The following is a 17,841-nucleotide window of genomic DNA, read 5'->3' as shown; positions in this document are numbered from 1 at the left end:
CCAGATTAATGGGGGATTTGCCTTCTTGCCCTCTTCATCCCTGTCCTTGGGATCCCAGATACCTGTTGTCCCCAAGTCCCTCTCCCTCCTGGACTCTGGTTCACAGCTCTAGGTCCTCACCCACCCGTGGAGTTCAAGCCTGTGACCCCTCTCTGCCTGCCACCCCACCCTAAGCCAATCTCAGCTCTTCTCAGAAGCCACCGACTGGGGGGCTCAAGATAGCTGAGGGTGGATCTGGTTCCAAAGGAGACAAAGTCTGCATCAGTAATGGATGTGTTTGGCAAGCAGCAGCAAATCCAAATAATCCATAAGGACATTTATTGTCTCCTTAAGTAGAGTTAGGGGACCCCCAGGCTGATCAGGAGACTCAAAGGCACCATCAGAGGGCCTGACTTCCATCTGTCATGCTCAGAATGTGGTCCACATCTCCCCTCCTGGCCACATATAGCATCCCACAAAGAACGAAAAGGGCACGAAGGGAAAAAGGACCTTCCCTTCCTGAACCTTTTATGAGAGCAAGGAGGGAATCATTTCTGGAAGCTCCTAGCAGGCTTCTACCTAAATCTTTGCCAAATTTGGTCTTCGGTTAGTAAAGTTCCCTGAGACACAGACTGCAGATAAGGATTCAAGTTCAGAGGCTGGGGCTGGGGCTCAGTGGCAGAGCGCTTGCCTAGCACATGTGAGGCACTGGGTTCCATCCTTAGCACTGCCTAAAAATAAACAAATAAAATAAAGGCATGCTGTCCATCTTAAAAAAAAAAAAGAATTCAAGTGCAAATTCAAGTGCAATTGTTGGGGGGAGGGCGCTCCAGTTAACGCTGGGTCGGGGGTGTGAGACTAGAAGGTGGGGAGACAGTAAAGGGTGTATGATCAAATGGGTCGCTGCTGTGGGCCAGGAGAGGACAGTTCCCAGGCAGTGATTATCTGCTGGCTCTTCACCAGCTCTGGAGAAAGCTCTCAGAAGCCGTGGCCAGGGTGCTCCCTGCTGGGAAGGACCAGGGAAGAAGGTGGCCAACACATAGCCTTCCCCATCTCTTGCCAAGGGGAAAAATTACTGACAGCCAGAACAATCCTGATCCCGTAGGGCACAGGAAAAGGGAGCCACCCCCAGGATCTGGCCCGGAGCCCTTCCAAGCCTCCTCTCAGGGCAGGCTTCTACCCTCTGCCATGATGGCTGGCCTCAGGGGATGAGCAGTTTCCACTTCAGCATGAGGAGAAGAAGGCCAGGCCCAGGCCCAGTTGCTGTCCTCTGTCTGCTAAGCGCAAGGCAAGATCCCCTTCCGGACCCTCCCCCAAAGGCAGTAAAGCCCACCTCGGGCTCCACCTGTGGGGTGTCAGGATCCTGCCTCCCCGCTGCCCCTGCCCTGAGGATGGACAAGTCCAGTTTCTTCTATCCAGGTGCCCACTCTTTGGTTTCAGGTGGCTGTCTACGCCATGAGCCTGGCATGCCCTTGGAACCCTCGAACACCTACTGGGAGTGTGAATTGGTGCCTCTTTCAGATAGCACCTACTAAAGCGGCTATCCATGTACCATAGGAACAGGCTGAACAGCACGCACCAAAACATTCACAGCAACGCCCCAAGTGGAAAGCCCAGCTGTCCATTAATGGCAGAACAGATATCCCAGCTGTGGTATGTTCACCCAAGGGGATCCCACCCAGCAGTGAGCATGAAAGATCCTTAAGTGCTCACAGCAACCTAGATAAATCTCACAGACTGGAGTCCATTCCAAGAAGACAGGCACCAAGGAGAGCATGCGCAAAGACCATGGCGCCATCTGTGGTGGTGAGCTCAGAATCTCCTTCACCCGGCGGGTAGGGCCTCCCAGGACGAGCCTCACCTGTGCATTCTTCCATCCTTTGGATCCTACAGAGGCTTTTCAATCCACAGGTGGATATACTCCTGCATCCTACGATCTCCCTGCCGCTTTTCTGGAAAGTAAGGTCGCATGACAGGTGAGGGTCATGTAGAAGAGAAAGGTCTTGCCGGAAAAAAGGAACTCACGTCTTGTCATCTACTGACACTGTGTTTTAATCTACACCCAAGCCTGACAGCTTCAAGAAACAAGTTACTTCATATCATCTCCGTGGTCAGGAATTTGAACACAGCTGAGTCAATGGGTCTGGTTTGGGATCTGTCACAAGAATGCAGTCTGGGGATCAGGCAGTGCTGTGGTTGATGGGACTGGGGGAAACCTGCTTCCAAGGTGGCTCATTTGCATGGCAGGCAAGTCCATGCTGGCCAGTAGCGGAGGTCTCAATCTCTGGACATGAATACCTTGCCACAGGCCTGAGTGACTTCACACATTGTAGATGACTTTTCCCCTAAACAAGTGATCCAGACAGCAAAGTAGGAGCCCCCATGTGTGTTATGACCTAGCCATGGAGTCCCACCCCAGCTGACTGTGCTCAGTGTGGAAGGGATGCAAGGTGGGAAGACTTCAATATAGGAAGCTAGGATCATTGGGAACCATCTGGGAAGTTGGCTACCATATTTATTATGAGCCAGACTCCATAGCCTACTTCTTCTTCACACATTTGTGTTAGAAATTTGTTTTAAGTTTCTTCATTTCTTTTTGGTACTGGGAATTGAACCCAGAACTACATCTCTGACTTTTTTTTATTTTTTATTTTGAGACAGGGTCTTGCTAAGTCACTAAGGCTGACCTTGAACTTGTGATCCTCCTGTCTCAGCTTCCTGAGTTGCTGGGATTAGAGGTGTGCACCGCCATGCCTGGCTGTATGAAGTTTTGATATCATGCTGTGTGCTTCCAAGTGCTCAGCACCTGTGTGGTAGGAACCATCTCCATTTTACAGATGAGGAAACTGACCTGGAGAAGTGCACTTACTCTTTCCAGATACCATCTCCAATGGGGGCCAGTATCGAGTGGGGAAAGGGCTCTGCTCCCTGAGGTCTCAGAGCTCCAGTTTCCTTCCAGCTCACTGCCCTGCCATAAGATATGGTGGCAACTACATTTCAGACAGCAAATGGAGGGAAAAAGGAAAAACAGAGCAAAGGGATCCTGCCGGGTGTCTCTTAAAGGAGACTCCTGGAAGCTGCTGAAGCATCTGCTAACTTTCCCGATACCTTGAACTCAGTCTCATGGTTACATTCAGCTGCAATGGAGGCTGGGAAGTGTAATCTTTTTTTCTGGGTGGTCCTACGCTCATCTAAAATTTCTATTCTTGTGGGGAAAATGAAGAATAGATATTAGGGGGTAGCTGGCTGTCTCAGCTACTCTACCCAAGAGCCTTCTCCTCAGCAGACCTCTGATATACGTCACTCTCCTCTAGGCAGCCATGAACTTCTAGGAGAGCAGGTTTCATCTCCAGAGCATGAATCATGGTTACTCTAAGCCAGTCATGGTGGTTGCATGCCCTGGCTGGTGATTGGTTCAGGAATGGCCATGTGACACCATTCTGGTCTATGAAGCGTGAGGGTAACTCTCCAGAGGCTTCTAGGACGTAAGACAGGGATATTATCACTTTTTTCCTTAGTAGTTGTTTTCTAGACAGAAGGAGCCACCTTGAGACTATGAGGGGAGCCCATCCAGGAGGTTAAGACAACTCCCCAAGGATGGAAAGAAGAGAAACATCTGCTCCTAATGACGCGTCCATCAGGGGATTAACCAACCCTGGAACCTGTGCGTTTCCTGATGTCTGATGATTCCTGAGCCATTCTTAATTGGATTTCTACCTTTTGTAGCTAAAAACACACTGACAGGTCTTGACATTAGTTTCTCTATGGGAGGAATGGCTGGGTCACCTCAAAGTCTCACTTTCCTGGTGAGGAATTCAGAGAGCTCTGCATCTACCATATTGGTGACAGAAATCCTGTGCAAACTGACTTAAGCAAAAAGGGAATTTATTAGCTCTCATAGCTGGAAGGGACACTCTGGTATTTGTAAAATTAAAGAAAAGGCTTCAGTAATTGAGTTAGGAGTGGGAACCCAATGCCACCAGAATTCTCTCTTTCCTTCCTTCTACCCCAGCTCTGAAACTCTCTGAATGTTGGCCTCAATGTCTCCTATTGTGGGCAAATCTTTCTACATATGTAGATGGGGAGAGAGCAAGGTGAACAGGAATCAGATGTACTGGCAACCCCAGTGGGAAAAGGATCCTTTGCATATTTTTTAATTCCAGGACAGGAAATTGGGTGGTTCTCTTGGATCATAAACCCATCCTGAGGATGATTCCCGATTGCCAGGAGGACTGTACATCATGATTGGTCAAACCTGGGCTGTCTGCTAACCCCAGATTGGAGAAGGTTTAATGAAAATGAGAACTTCATCCAAAGCTCCCCCCCACATAGAGAAGAAGAGAAGTTCCCCAAAGTACAGGGGTTAGGGTTTCAGAAGTGGGGAAACATTGCTGGGAAGACAAAACAAACACCGACGGGTGGAGGTATAGCTTAGTGGCAAAGCACTTGCCTCACATGCACAAGGCCCTGGGTTCCATCCCCAGGACCACTTAAAAAAAAAAAAAAAAGTTGGGCTGAGGTTGTGGTTCAGTGGTAGAGCGCTTGCCCCACACATGTGAGGCACTGGGTTCGATCCTCAGCACCACATAAAAAAATAAATAAACAAAATAATGATATTATAAAAAAGAAAGTTGCCATGCATCCTGCCAGGATATTGAATGAAATCAATCCTGCTACCAAGAGGTTTCCCCAATGAAACCTCCAGGGGCCACAGTGCAAGTGTTGCCCCTTGAAGTTGGACAATGTGGCAGTGCTGAACTTGACCATCACCTGAATTTGGACCAGAGATGAGTATCTGAGCCATGAATGAAGACTCTTGGGCATCTTATCCTAAAACTCTAACTTAAGGGTCACTCCAATTGGATTATGGCTCTATAGTGGGGGTCAGTTAGGAGTATTCCAAATTACAGGGAGGAGGGTGCGGTGTCGGGGAGTAGGTTACATGGGCGATAGAAGAGCTGGGAAGCCAGTGGGATGAGCTGGAGCCACAGAGGAGACACTGTTGCTTCTAGGAAGGCCACCCAATGCAAAAAGAGGGAGGCAAATGCCCTGGGTCCTCTTCCAGTTGACCATCTCCTTCCAGTCACCCTACTGACAGAAACCAGCTGAAAAAGGAGCCCAAGTAATGCAGGCCACAAGGGCCATTTCCCCCTGATTCAGAGCACAGCAACGGCAAAAAGGAATCTGAGGACAAAAGACAGATACAGTGACCAACTGACCTGTTATGGAGCTCATGTTTGTGGACCCCATTCATAAGCTATAAACTTAACCCACAGTAGGACTGCACTGGGAGGGACCTTTGGAAGGTAATTAGGTCATAGGGACAGCACCTGTGATGGGCCTGGAGTCCCCGTATGTAGAGGAAGAGAGCTTTCTCCCTGCTTTCCACCACGTGGGGATACAGGACAGGACCATATGCAACCTGGAAAAGGGTGCTCACCAGGACCTGACCATGAGCTTGGGCTTCCAGTCTCCAGAACGATGGGGAATATATTTCTGTTGTTTATAGGCCACCCTGTCTACGGTACTTTGTTATATGTCTGATCTAAGATGTGGACCCCTCAGATTCTCTCTCTGGGGAAGAGGGAAGCCACCAGAATCATGTTCATGCAGCCTGTTGACATCCCAGTTCTGGAAGCTCTGGGCCCCTGAGAAACTACCACTGTGTTCACACATTACTGACAGTCCCATGGGGAAGCCCCCGCCTCCAAAGGGTCCAACCATTCACCTTCTCAGCCCGGCTCACCCTCCAGTTCAGGGGCTCTGAGCTGCTGCTCCCTCCAGATCCGCCTGGGCCTGCAGGGTGGCTGTCACAGGCAGAGAGGTTCCAGCTGCAAGGATGAAAAAGAGGAAGAGCAGGGGTCCTGTGGAGCAGGGGGACAAGTCCCACAGAATCCAGGTCAGGAGGGAGGGAGAACCCTTCAGGACATCCTACCCCCTAACCCCTGCCACACCCCAGGGGTTATTTTGAACAGAATGAAAATGAAAACACAACTTATTAAAATTTTAGGATGCAGCTAAAACAGAAATGGGAGGAAAATTTATTAATTTAATTTTATTTTTTGGTACTGGGTATTGAACACAGGGAAGCTTTGCAACTGAGCTACCCCCCCACCCCACCAGCACTTTTAAATTTTTTATTTGGAAACAAGGTCTATTTTAAAAATTTTTTTTAGCTGTACATAGACATAATATCTTTATTTTTTTAATATTTATTTTTCAGTTTTAGACACAATATCTTTATTTTATTTTTATGTGGTGCTGAGGATCCACCCAGTCCCTCATGCATGTGAGGCAAGCACTCCACCACTGAGCCACAACCTCAACCCTGGAGACAGGGTCTTGCTGAGTTGCTTTAGGGCCTTGCTAAATTGCTGAGGCTGGCCTTAAACTTAAGATCTTCCTGCCTCAGCCTCCCAATTTGGGATTACAGGCCTGGTGCCGCAGTCTGGCTGGGCACAAAATAACCAAGCCGCCACGAGGCACTTGTAGGTTCCAAACAGGAACTCCTTTATTATCCGAACTCCCCCGAACACTACCCACACGGCCCTTCCAGGAACCCACCAACTGGAAATCCCTCCTCTGGAACTTCCCCAACCAATGCAAACTCCCCAGGCATCCCCGAGAGAACTCCAAAGTAGCGGGTGCCCAGGTGGACAGCAGGGGTTTAATATACAATTGAATACACAGTTTAACATAACCATAATCATCTCAATGGCTCACTGGTGTCACCTCTCAACCACTCCTTTCTGGCAAAAATGCCATGCTGTCATTCTGACTCAGCTGTGGCTCTCAGCAGCCTGGACCACCACATTTGACCAAAAGAAAAATGTATACTGCTAAAGACTTTATTAGAAAAGAAGATAAATGTCAAATCAGTGATCAAAACTTTTACCTAAGTGGGACATGGTGGCACATGCCTATAATCCCAGCTACTCAGGAAACTGAGGCAGGAAGATTACAAGTTCAAGGCCAGAATGGGCAACTTAGAGAGACGCTGTTTCAAATAATAAAAATAAAATAGAATAAAACAGGGCTGGGGATGTGGCTCAAGCGGTAGCATGCTCGCCTGGCATGCGTGCGGCCCGGGTTCGATCCTCAGCACCACATACAAACAAAGATGTTGTGCCTGCCGAAAAACTAAAAAAATAAATATTAAAAAAAAAATTCTCTCTCACTCTCTCTCTTTCTCTTTAAAAAAATAAAATAGAATAGAATAAAATGAACTGGGGATATATATCAATGTAGAGGGCCCCTGGGTTCAATTTTCCAGTACTGCAGGGCCAGGCGCTATGGCACATGCCTCTAATCCCAGCAGCTCGGGAGGCTAAGGCAGGAAGATCACAAGTTCAAAGCCAGCTTTAGCAACTTACCAAGGCCTTAAGCAGCTTAGCAAGGCCTTGTTTCTAAAATAAATACAGCAAAGGGCTGAGGATGTGGCTCAGTGGTTAAGCACTCCTGGGTTCAATTCCCGGTACCCCTAGTACTGCAAAAACAAAAATTTCCACCTAACAGAACTAGAAAAGAAAAGGAGATAAAGCCTAAAATTGGCAGAAAAACGGATATTGTAAAGATCCATCAGAAATCAATAAAATAGATTATACAAAAACAATAGAGAAAATGATGAAACTAAAAGTCAATTCTCTGTGAAAAATTAATAAAGTCAAAAACCTCTTGTCAATACAACCTTACCAGTAAAAAATTTTTACAATAACATGGAAAACTATTACATTCTTAGCAATAAACCTGACAAAAGATGTGTAAGTCTAGTACAGTAAAAAAAAAAGTCAGGGGCTGGAGTTTGCAGCTGTATGTAGAGCACTTGCCTAGCATGTGTGAGGCACTGGGTTTGATTTTCAGCACCACATATAAATAAATGAATAAAATAAAGGTCCATCGACATCTAAAAAAAATTTTTAAAAAATCAAAGCACATTGCTGGGAGAAATTAAAGAATAAATAAAAAGACATACTATACTCATAGATAAGAAAGCTCAATATTGTTAAAACATTATTTCTCTCCAAAATTTATCTATAGATTCAATGCAGTGCCAGTCAAAATTCCCAAAGGCTATTATGTAGAAATCAAGCTGATTCTATAATTCATACAGAGAGAAAAAGTGCCTAGAATAGCCAAAGCAATTTTGAAAATGAAGGAAAAGTTTGGAAAACTTATACTGCCTGACTAATAAACCTGCCATAGTCAAGACAAATAGGTCAACAGAATGGAAAATCTAGACGTAGACCCAAACACATATAATTAATTTATCCTTAACCAAAGCACCAAGGCAATTCAGTAGAGCCTGGACCTTCCCTTCAACAAATGGTTATGGAACAATTAGCGGCCTATCTATAAAAAATGAACTTTGAACCACACTTGCACCATATGCAAAAATTAACACAATGAATCATAGGCCCCTATATATAAAACCTAAAACTATAAAAGCTCTAGAAGAAAATGTAAGAGAAAAATCTTTGTGACTTTGGGTTTGATATATAGTTCTCAGCGTACAAAAAGCACAAATCATAAAAGAAAAAAATCAATAAATTCAACTTTAGTTAAAATTAAAAACTTCTTTTCCCCCCAAGATACTGTTAAAACAATAAAAAAAAAACACAAGCCACAGACTGGTATATATTTACCAATAACATAGGTGGGCTGGGGATATAGCTTAGTTGGTAGAGTGCTTGCCTCACATGCACAAGGGCCTGGGTTCAATCCCCAGCACCACAAAAAATAAATAAATAAATAAATAACATAGGTAATAAAGGACTTGTATGTAGCATATATAAGGAACTCTCAAAACGCAGTAAAGAAAACAAGAAACCCAATAAAAATGGACAAAAGATTTAAACAAATACTTCACCAAAGGGGGAAAAAAGAGATGACAAATAAACATGATTAGGGAAATTAAAACTACAATGAAGTGTTACTACACCTATATTAGAATGCCAGAATCAAAGACTTGACTGTTCTGGGGCTGGGGCTGGGGCTGGGGCCAGGCTGGGGCTCAGTGGCAGAGTGCTTGCCTAGCATGTATGAGGCACTGGTTCGATCCTCAGCACCCCATAAAAAATAAAAATAATAAACAAAGATGTTGTGTGTCCCTCTACAATTAAAAAAAAATTTTTAAAAGACTGACTGTTGCAAATATTATTGAAGCTTGGAAAGAATTGGAATTCTTAGCCCCACATGGTAGCACACACCTGTAATCTCAGTGACTCAGGGGGTTAAGGCAGGAAGATCTCAAATTCAAGGCCACCCTCAGCAACTTACTGAGACCCTGTCTCAAAAAATAAAAAGGCCAGGAATGTAGCCCCCGTGGGAAGGCGCTCGGGATCATCCCCAGTTCCAAAAAAAGAACTGGTATTCTCATGTGGTGCTGGTGAGAAAGTAAAACATTACAACCACTTGGGACAGTTTGGCAATTTCTTAAAAAGTTCAACATTCACCTACCACATGACCTAATCATTCTATGTCTAGGTATTTACCCAAAAGAAATGAAAGCACATATTCCTACAAAGATATATTAATAGCATTATTTATTTATTCATTTGGTACTGGGAAGTGAAGCCAGGAGTGCTTTATCACTGAACTACATCCTCAGTCCTTTTTATTTATATTATTATTATTATTATTACTAACTTTGGTACCAGGAATTGAACAGGAACACTTAATCACTCAGCCATGTCCCCAAACCTTTTTGTATTTTATTTAGAAACAGGGTCTCACTAAGTTGCTGAGGCTGGCTTTGAACTCGTGATTCTCTTGCCTCAGCCTCCCAAGCTGCTGGGGTTACAGGCATGTGCCAACACATCAGGCTCACAATAGCCAAACTTCTAAAGAACCCACTGTCTATCAACAGTTGAATGGATAAACAACTTGTAATACATCCATACAATAAAATATTACTCAGCCGTAAAAAGGTACAAAATACTGATACATGCAACAATGTGGACAGATCTTGATTATGAATCTCATTAGCTTCACAGGTGAATCTAATTATGCCCACTGAAAGAAGCTAGGGGAAAAAGGATGCAGACTCTCTGATTCTGTTTCTGTAAAATTCTAGAGAGTGCAAACTAATCTCTAGCCCAGAGAGCAATTAGTGTTTGTCTGGGGATGCGGGGTGGGGGGGTGGGGGGGTGGACAGGGAGCACGAGGGAGGAGCTACAGTATCACAAGGGCCTTTTGGAGGTGATGGATACACCTTCATAGCTCCATAGGTGGATCCAGATGTCAAAGCTTCCAGGTTGCGCAGTTCAAGTCACTGTCAGCTGTATCTCAATAAATCCATTTTAATAAAGGGAGAAGGAATGATTTTTGCAGAGGAAAACTGAGGCAGAGCAAGCAGGGGCCAGTATAGGGTAGTGCCTGAGCACTTTGACTTTGAGGGCCAGCCTATCGGGGTCCTGCTCTGGCTCCACCACTTACTAGACGTGCAGGGCATTATAGACAACACCGGGATGGGCATCCTTGAACACACGTCCTTCTATGTTATTTAACTCCTCAGCAGCTCAGTTTTCTCATCTGTAAAATGGGGATAACAATGTCATCAATATCACCGAGTTATGGAATTAAATCCGTATGTATGTCTGCGTGTGAGTGTGTGTGTGTGTGTGTGTGTGTGTGTGTGTGCGCGCGCGCACGTGTGCTACCTAGACTGGTTTCCCAGCACATAGTAATTCTAGGTTACCAAAAGCTGGGTAGGGTGTTAAGGAGGCAAAAACACATATGTTCCCATGTGCCTGTGATGATGGCCCATGGTTTCCATGGAGATTACTCAGGGACCAGGAAGGGGCTGCAGAGTAGAGAAGAATGAGGAGGAACAGGCTGGGGGTGGGCCGGTGAGGACCTGGAGCACCCAGCTTGTTTTCTGGGCAAAGCCCCCTCCCCCAGGAGAAAACCTAAATGTTGTGATAACACAGTTCTTCTCCAAATTTCATGCTGGTAGAATTACTGGCCAGTAATTACCTAGCAAATTAGAGAATCTACCAGGACCCCAATTAGGTACCTGAAGACATAATTGGTCCCTAATTAGAAAAAGTTGTCAAACGGGAACAATTATCTCTGTTCTCCATTTCATTTCCTTCCCTCCTCAAGCCAAATCGCTCTGCTCCCCTCCCCCGCTGGACTTCCCAGCTTCTCCTTCTGGGAGGAGGGGAAGGCAGAGGCCTGTGTCTGTCACCAGCACCAGGCCACCCCGAGGGGGTGCCACCCTGAGCTTCTCCTCAGTTCTCAGGAGTCCGCTGCACTCTGGAGGCTGGGACCTGGCATCTAGAAAATACTTAGAAATGATTGAACTGCCAGGGTGACTCTGGGCCTGAGGGATGGTGACTCCTTTATGCAGAGCAGGGGGCTTCCAGCAGGACTCTCACCACACCCTGTCAGAGCACCGAAATGCCACCCACCCAGGCAGACCAGGCTGGGGGCAGTGAGGAAGCGAAAGGCCCAATGAGGAGCGTGGGCTTCATCCTCTGAGCAGGAGGGAACCATCCAGCTAGAAGGTGATGCATGCAGGGAGTAGGGCAGGGAAGGGAGGCGTAGGGCAGCTGCAGGGGGTTGGCGAGGCTGCAGAAAGGAGGCTGGTGGTGCAGGCAGGAGGTGTTAGGAGTAGGTCAAACCACATACCTGTCTTTTGTCTAAGAAATCACCCAAAGAGGTCAAAGAGGTCTGCATGGAGCAGAGAGTAAGGAAAAGAGCAGGAAGACATCCTGGCATGTGAATGATGCCTCTCATAAAAGACCACAAAATGTAAACCCTGCTATGGGAATTGCACAGATAATAGGCAACTCTCTAGAAAGGACCTCAGAGGCATGTTTGCCTGGGGCAGGGGTAAAGGGTGGGAGCGGAGGAGGGAGTGGCTGTTGCTGGGTTGTGGGAGTTGTTTGGGTGTGATGAAAATGCACTAAAATTAGATTATGGAGGCAGGTACAGCGGTGCAAACCTATAATCCCAGCGAGTCTGGAGGCTGAGGCAGGAAGATCCCAAGTTCAAGGCCGGCCTTAGCAACTTAGTGAGACCCTGTCACAAAGTAAAATATAAAAAGGGCTGGGGGTATAGATCCATGGTAGAGCACCCCTGGGTTCAATCCCTAGGACCACCCCAAAAATCAATCGATAAAAAAAAAATTACATTATAGTGATGGTTGCACAGCTCTGTAATTATATTAAAAAACCAGACATGGTGCACTTGCCATATTTCATTGCAGATTTTATACACACACACACACAACCACACACACACACACACACACATATATTTTGCAAAAAAAATGGAATGTGCCCATTATCTGAAGCTGCTTCTTTTTTTTTTTAATTGTGCCAGTACTACTTAAAAGTCATTTATCACTAAACCGTCCTTGGTGCAAGATTAGGGTGCAGAGAATACTCATCTCTACATGTTCATGTGATGGCAATGGTGAAATACAATAAAAGGGTAAAATTTACAGTATGTAAATTGTCTGTCAATAAAGCTGTGAACAGTTTTAAACAGGGCATAAAAATACTGTGCATTGGAAGGAAGGTGGTTTCTGCAGGACGCTGAGACAGTCCTGGACCCCACAGAAAGGGAGCTCGGGGTCAGGGAACCCCATAGGGGTGACACTGCCCTCTCGAGTGCTTTAGTATTTTATTTTACTTTATTTTTTTGCTGGGCAGGGGGTAGGAGCCAAGGCCTCATGCTTGCTACCACTGATCGGCACCTAGCCCACCCAGGTGTCTTCTTTGCAGAAGGTGATGGGGCCACAAGGTCCACTGTGGCACAGACTTATCCGCTGCAGTTGCCTGATATCAAGAGGGCTCTGCTCCATGGGCAGCCTTGAGGCAGGGCTCTGGTTGAGCAAGAGAGGAGGTTACGGGTAGGTGGCCGGAGCCCCGATGGAGGACAGAGGGTGCCCCTGTAAAGCTGGGGCCAGGAGTTCACCAGACAGAGTGCAGCCCAGTTCCCTTGGGCTTAGGTCCTATGTCCCCAGGGCTGGGGGCCAGGGAGTCCCAAGGGAAAGAGAAAGAAAGAAATGCTCCTCCGCCACCTGTGCACCCTCAAGAGCTGTAGAAATCTCCAGGTGAGACAGCAGGTCTGTCCACCCACTCACTCACAGCTACCCACTGAGCACCTAGTCAACAGCAGCACTGGAGACAACGCAGCGCAGTCCCTGCCCACAAGGGGGCTTTCAATCTCAAGTCACAAGTAAATGGGGCTAACACAGTATGTCAGACAGCGTCCACTGCTGCGGGCAGGAGGCGACAGGGAGTGTGGTTTCTTACACAGATCACAGAAGGCCTCTTCAATATGAGGTGACATTGGGGCAGAGACCTGCATGAACTGGAGAAGGGTCCTCACAGAGCCTCACAGAGCATTTGCTTTCTCGGGCTTAGATTTTCACAGCAGGTCATGGGGGCTGGCAGTCCTGGGGTTGAATCCCAGATTTGTCACTTAACTGACTGTAGGACCTGAGTGAATTACTTAGCCTCTCTGGGTCCCAGTTTGCTCATCTTTCACAAGTTACCCTGACGCAGGTGTAGAAGATGGGGTGTCATGACGTAAGGGCACCCTTCCGTGGGAGCTGTGCCTGGTACCATGGCTCTGGGATAAGCAAACCTGGAGATGGGGGAGAGTCTCAGGGAACCCCAAAGTCTCCATGACCAGAGTCAGTGGGGTGGGGCTAGAGGAGCAGTAAGTCACTGATCCCAGAACTGGAGGGACCCCAAGAGGAAGTGGGGCTACCCACCCCCATACAGGTTGTCCTTGCATCAACTTTCCTGTTCCTCCATCTTCCATTCCAGAAGCTTCTAGCATGAGGGTCTTCCAGGCTCCTCGGAAGAGAGGACTAATTAAACCTTAATTGACACAGCACTAATTAACTTCTTAATTACATGGAACCACATGATTAGCCAGGCAGTAGACACCAGTCGTTCATTAGAAAGCAGTTCTGCTCTCTCCCTCCCTTTCCCAGGACTTCCTGGTTAAGGCAGCTGAGGGGCCATGATAGGCACCAGCCCACCCCCCAGCCCTGCACCCAGTCTGACCCTAGAGACTCATCTGGCATAGCATGCTGTCCTGGCCTGAAGCTAGGTGACCTTCCCTGGTGATAACGTACATACAAACAGCCCCCAGCTCAAACTCATGGGTTCTAGTAGCCCTCCTGCTTCACTCCTTCTGGGTACCCGGAACTCGAGACATGGGCCAACATACCTGGACTCACTTATGATTCTTTTTTGACTTGAGTTGGTACAAAAGTGAAATGCAGCCTGGCATGGTGGCGCATGCCTGTGATCCCAGCAGCTAGGGAGGCTGAGACCAGAGGATGACAAAGTCCAAAGTCAGCCTCAACAATGGCGAGGTGCTAAGCAAATCAGTGAGAACCTGTCTCTAAATAAAATATAAAATAGGGCTGGGATGTGGCTCAGTGGTCAAGTGCCCTGAGTTTAATCCCCAGTACCCTCCCTGCCCCACCAAAAAAGTGAAATGCATTCAGTAAAAACCACACTTTGAATTTGGAATTCTGGATCCTTTCCTGAGCTGTGACAGGAAGCTGGATACCCTGCCGAATGCTGAGTTAGCAACAGGAGTGGCAGTTCCCAGTCAGCCTCTGAGACACTCGTGTGCTAGAGCGATGCCAGTGTGTTTTTGGATATTGTGTTTTTAGTATAAATGGGCCCTGTTTGCTTGCATGGCATGAACAAGGCCCTGGGTTTGATCCCTAGCACCACACATGCACATGAACCGCCAAACAGGCTCCGTGTTAGAAGGTCTTGCGCAGCTGCAGCCTAATGTAAGGTTCTGAGCGTACTTAGACAGGTTGGGCTGAGCTATGATGTTCCATATGTTAGGTGAATTAAGTGCTTTTCCACTTTGATATTTTCCCCATAAGATGGATTTATCTGGAGGAACGTGACCACGTCCGAAGTCAAGAGTGGCTGTAATAACAATTTGTACTGTTCTAAGTCCCTGACATCCAAGTGTCTGCAGCCTGCCTCCTCGAAAACCCCTGCCCAAGTCAGGACTGGAGTGTGTGCTCTGAGCTCTGAGCTCCTCTGCAGGCCAGGGGTGCAGAGGGAGAGGGAACCAGACTTTGCAAAATGTCCCCTGTGCCACTCGCCTCCTGCAGCTTAGGATGCTGAACTTACGGATACCCAACAGACCAGTCCTTTGCTAGAAGAGAGACTGAGGTTTCGTGGAGGTGAGAAATAATCAGGAGCCTGATTCTAACTTCAAAGCCAAGCTGCTCCCCACTGCCTCTTGCAAAAAGTCCCCAGACCCCACAATGCTCCAAACTGGGTCGTAGGCTGGAAAGGGACTTGCCCCTTCCCATGGAGCCATTTGCCGCCCCCAACAATACAACTCAATTTCTCTGTAGAACCTGGAGCAAGGCCCCCCAGGGAAAGGGGCAGGCCATCTGAGTTCAAATCCCTGGGCTATCCTTCCCAGGGCTGTGTGGTACCAAGTGAGTTCCTCAACCTCTCTGTGACTTGGTTCCTCCTCTGTTAAATGGGATTGATAAACTGGAATAATACCCTCTTGTCCCAGAGAATCCTCAGCCTGGGAGGTTGGGGTGTTGTCCCCACCAGACCCAGAGGGGAAAACAAAGACATGGAGATATGGGTGAAGGACTTCCCCAGGTTTCCAACACTGGCAAAGTGGGGAGCTGGGGTGCTAACCCCTACCCAGGGGTCTCAAGAGACTGTCCCTCTGCCTGCCCGATCATGCCCCGCCTCTGACAGAGAGAGGGACCATGAAGAACTGGGGGACGGGAGGCTAGAGGTACCTGGGGTGGGGGAGACAGGAGGTGATTTGGTGGGGTGTTCACGTTGGTTGAATATTGGAAAATTCACTGCCCATGCCAGAAACACCAGGGGGAAGCTCTGGTCCAGGTGGGCAGAGCTGATCAGCATGCAGGTCCCGGGGCAGTTCATGGACATGAGACCCCAGGGACATCATGTCTGGTTTGAAGAGAGCCTTGGTGTCCTGGCTCAGTTTACTCCTGATGCAGGGTCTGGGGACCCAGCCAGAGGTGGCAATGCTGGCTCCAGGTGGTGGGGAGGGATTTGTCCATGGTCCTCTCCATGGCCACCTCCTCCCACACACCCCCGCCCCCAGCCCTCTTCAGGTCCCTTCCCGAGAGCCAGGCTGGGCTCCAGGGCGGAGGTGCCTGAGCAGGATGCCCCCCTATACCCTGGGCCTAGCCCCCCACTCTTGATGGGGGACAGGACCAGCTCTGGCCCTGCCTCCAGCATACTGTGGGCAGGGCCAGCCCCCAACCCCACCAGGTCCCTGGTTTCACTGCAAGAGGTGCAGCAATTACGTCAGCCCATCCAGCCGCTCAACCTGCTCATCTCAGGAAGGTGCCAGTACCTGGGAACAGGCCCTCTGGGTGTGCTCTCCTAGCTCTTGCTCTAATTTTGTTGTTGCTGTTGTTTGTTGGTTTGTACAGAGGACTGAACCTGAACCCAGGAGCGGTTAACCACTGAACCACTGAGCCACATCCCCAGCCCTTTTTTATATTTTATTTTATTCAGAGACAGGGTCTTGCTGGGTTGCTTAGGGCCTCTATGAGTTGCTGAGTCACTGAGGCTGGCTTTGAACTCCTGATCCTCCTGCCTTAGCCTCCTGAACTCCTAGGATTATAAGCCTCAGCCTCTTGTTCTATTTCTGACAATTGCTGGGCATGCCACCTAGAATTCCGAAGTCCTCCCACCCTGCTCTGATCCAGGCTCTTCCTGACCTTGGACAAGTTACAAGTTTCTCAGCCCTCCTCATCCGTAACGTGGACTTATCAGTTTCTCCTCCTGGGGTTCACAGAAGCTCTCTGGGATAATTCATACAAAACTCTAAGCACAGGGCCTGGTACACAGAGGTGCTCAGTGAACACTGGCCACAGTCCTCCAAGGACTGTGCCCTCTTCCTCTTCCGCCCAAAGCCCTCTTCCTCCAGAAAGCTCTCCAGGACCACTCTAGCCTTAGGTGGCCATTCTCTTCTGTGCCTCCTACTACATGTCACCCCTGGCGGGGCATACACCTTGCCCCCACATTTATTAGGCTTCTTATGTGCTAGGCACTAAATGTTTCACATCTGTTAGCTCATTTAACCCTCCTGACATCTCAGAGAAGGAAAATGAGGCAGAGGGGTTAATAGCACAGCAAATAGTGATGGGCCTAGACTGAGAGGCTGGGGAGTTTAACTCCAGGGTCCAGGCTTTGCACCCCTTCTGCAGATGTAGGATTGATCAACGCTTGCGGGATACACACGTGACCAACACCCATGGCTTTGTGAGGCTCGCAGTGTCGCTGGCAGGCAGGCCTGGGCTCTACACTATCGCTATGGTATGTGTTTATAGCACGTGGTCAGTGTGTATATGTAGAGATACAGGCAGTGCTGGGTGCGTGGTGCACGCCTGTCATCACAACAGCTCCGGAAACTGAGGCAGGAGGATCGCAATTTCAAGACCAGCCCCAGAAACTTAGCCAGACCCTGTCTCAAAAATAAATAAATAAATATTGAAAATAAATAAGAGGTTGGGGTGCAGCTCAGTGATAAAACGCTCCTAGCTCAACCCCCAATACTGAAAGGAAGAAAAAAAAAAAAAGACCATGTTGCATATTGTACCGAGAGCCTGGACACCACATGGGCATATGTGCTCAGATGTATGATGTGCGCATGTACAGCCAGTGTGTAATTGTGCAGGGGTTTGCAGGAGGCACATCATGCTCATGTGTGGCTGTGTCATTCTGCCTTCGCAAGGGAGGGATGGGGCTGTGGCTCAGTGGTGCAGAGTGAACTCCGTATGCTTTGGTTTGACCCCCAATATCAAACACACAAAATAATAATAATAATAAATAAGAATGAAAATGAGTTGAAGGCATG

The sequence above is a fragment of the Callospermophilus lateralis genome, chromosome 6 (genome assembly GCF_048772815.1).
Source record: "Callospermophilus lateralis isolate mCalLat2 chromosome 6, mCalLat2.hap1, whole genome shotgun sequence".
NCBI lineage: Eukaryota > Metazoa > Chordata > Mammalia > Rodentia > Sciuridae > Callospermophilus > Callospermophilus lateralis.
The sequence above is the reverse complement of the archived record's forward strand: the minus strand, read 5'-3'. Positions refer to the sequence as shown.